Genomic DNA, 3,423 nt, shown 5'->3' with positions numbered 1-3,423 from the left:
GGGAGTTCTCATGGATGAGAATTAGAATGAAATTAAGGATATTATCCTTACTTCTATTTGTGTCTAAAATTTCTATGTATCATGATATGTTGTATTGCCATCAATGCCAAAGAGAGAGATTGTTGGATACAATCATTTAATTGTATGTTGTCTTGAAAAATCAATGTATGTCAAGCTCACTTGGGAGTCAAAGGAAGTTGTAGCGTATGACAAGCATCTTAGGGTTAACCAAGTTTAGAGTGAGTGTTAACCAAGATAACTTGGATACCAAAGGGATTTTGCAAGAAGACAGTGTCTACTGAGTTCACTTGGCAGTCAAAGAAAAGTGGGCATGGAACCAGTGTTGACTAAGCTCACTCGGTTACTAAAGGAAGTATGAAGGAAAATTATTTCTAAGTTAGTGTTGACTAATGAAAGATTTTCCTGTAACAATTTTGTTGGTTAGTTCTAGTTGTATTCAAGCCAAATTGACAAGGTATAACATATAAGTATAAGGTCAAGTTGAGGATTGAATTATGAAAGAGAAGAAGAAGCATTGAATTAGAAAGATATATCAAGGAAGCCAATCGACCAAGTTGCAAAGAACATTCTAATCAAGAAGGATCGAGTATTCAAGCTAGAATAGAGATCTAAAATTAGAAAATATAGTTTGTGTCAACAATGAGGTCATATCATTGTAACTCTTTAATAATTGTAGTGGTGAATCAAATCTCTTAACAGATTTAGCTTAACAACTATTTGCCAAATCCTCTAACAAGGTGGTATTTCTAGATTGAAGTGTCTAAAGACCTCTAACAAGACCACTCCTAGCAAGGTGAACTAAATCCTTCACTAGGGTCACACCTAATAGTGTGTTTTTTAACCTTTAATAGGGTTGGCTCCTATTAGGGCTCACTTCAAAAGAGTGAAAAATAGTAACTAGTTGTAATAAGTGATTTTTTCCAAATTGGGTTTCCACGTTAAATCGTAGTGTCTCTAGTGTTCATGTTATTTTTTTTATGATTCTGAAACTAGGTTAATTAAGGTTAATCACACTTAATATCATAAGATCTACATATTCAATGTTAATCAGTAACAATGCATATATTCGGTATTTACCAAGTCTTTACTGTGTGATTGTTGATCTATAAGTAAGATTGACAAATGAGTGTCAACAAACTTAATCATCTTCACTATACATGCCGATTATGCAATGGAAGCTGAGCTAGAATTTCTTTATGTGTCGAGTCATAGATAGTGCTAAGAAAACTACAGTTTTTGCCGAGCACAACAAATTATAGTAGATGTCGAGTGACTCAGGATCCAACAGGAGCCGAGCAAAGTAGGAATTCAATAGGTGTCGAGTGACATAGTAATCCTATATGAGCCAAGTAATTCAGGAATCAGTAGAAGCTGGGCAATGTAGAAAACTAACACATGTTGAGTAATGCAAAAACTATAGTAGATGTCGAGCAATCTAGAATAGATGGTGTTGAGCATCATTATTACTTCATGTGTCGAGCAATGTAGGATCAGCATAAAAGTTTGTGCAATCACAAGCCAAGATGAAAAATGGTTATGCATGACTCATTGATAGGATAAAAGGATAATATCAAATCCTCACAATCACCTATGTGATCCTCATGCAACCAATCAAAAAATTGCAGATTACATGCAGCCAATGGGTGAATTTCAAGGGTTTGAGTAGGAACATTTTAATCAAGGATGCATGATGGACCACTAATATTTATAAGGAATTCTTGACACCAATGAACATATAGAGAGGAAAGTAATTGTGAGAAAAAGGAAAAGAAGAGCCTCTTAAGGTCACTACAAAACATTGGTGTCAAATATTTAGAGGAAGGGACAACATTTACACATCCAGTTGATCAGAAAAGAACAAGGAACACAATCAGCAAATCAAATCTAGTAGAGATCAATTAATAGTAGAGCAGATCAAGTACCTAAGATCAACATTAGATATTGCATTAGATCAGGTGTATTATTCTAATACTCTCTTACAATTGTATTAGGAACTTGGAAATCCCATGGACTTGGGTAGGTTTAACAACCTTATGTAAATCCTTTAATAGGGTGGCATTCTAAAGTGAATGTTCTTATGTCCTCTAACAAGGCACAATCCTAATAGGGTATAGAAATTCTTTAATAGGGTCACATTTAATTGTGTGTTGTAGCCTTTAACAGCGCAGGCCTTTAACAGGGCAAACCATCAGAAGTGGTTGAAATCAATTGCTGTAGTAATTTTGTGGGTATCATCCCCTCCCCAATTTTACCTTCTTATTCCTGGAGGGTTTCTGGGTTACCAAAATCTCAAGTGTTATGTGTGGATGCATGTTTGTTTCTCATGATTGTTTAATGTTTATATGCATGCATGTTAATTTCAGTTATATGTTATTAAGGGTTTAAAAGTGGTAGAAAAGGCCAGTACTTGTGATTCACCCCCCCCTCTCAGAAGCATTCTTCCCATTAAGACATTCGGGTAAAAGCATAGATCTGTGTCACCGTTTGTGATACAAAAACATGTTTTGGTCAAATCTCATTTCTCTATCAAAACTCAATTTAAAAAAAAAACTAAAAATACCCTTTTATAGATTTCAGATTCAATATCATCATTATATAAATTTTTGAGTGTTTTGATTAGTTATAATATGTTATAATCTAAAAATATTATAAGTCGATATTTCAACATTTCAGAAGATGCTCTCTCAAAAAATGAAAAAAAATAATAAATCATATCAAAAAAATAAAAATAAAATATTTATCACTAGAGGAAAGAATCCTCTTCATGAATATGTAATTTTTTTTCAAAAAGGTATAGATTTGATAGGGAAGTTTTGACGGGAGGAAAAAACTGTTGGATTCTGACAAGGTCGAACTTGAGTACTTAGAACAAAGAAAATATACATCAAAAATAATTATTTCTTTTTTTGTGCACTAGCTATACATGTCATCTATAAAATATTTTCAAATCATAACAAAAAAAGATGATTTGCACATACTTGTTTGACGGGAACTACATCCTATATTTTTTATAGTTAAAAAAGGGACTTCAAAATAAAATAAAATGAATAAATTCTTACTCAAAAAAAAATGAAAATTATAGGCATAAAATTCATACAATTCTACACATTTCATCAGTTTACATCATCTTCATATTTTAAACGCAAATACCATTTTTTTTGTCATTAATGTTGAACTGTCACATTCTGATATCACTTTTCTTTATAAAAAGGTGACACAGGTTTGTGCTTTTACCCATTCCAACAATTGGTATCAGAGCCAAGTTCTCTCAAGAAGAAGCCTAACAACTTGGAGGAAAATATCTAAAGATGGAAGTTTTCAAACATGGAAAAATCATTTACAACTAGGTGATAGATGTGCATCTCGCTCTACACAAGGTAGAGGAAGCTAGAGAGGAATTAA

Source organism: Cupressus sempervirens, chromosome 10 (genome assembly GCF_028749045.1).
Source record: "Cupressus sempervirens isolate cs-2001-9-10 chromosome 10, ASM2874904v1, whole genome shotgun sequence".
In the NCBI taxonomy this organism is placed as follows: Eukaryota; Viridiplantae; Streptophyta; class Pinopsida; order Cupressales; family Cupressaceae; genus Cupressus; species Cupressus sempervirens.
Note: the sequence above shows the minus strand (reverse complement) of the source record.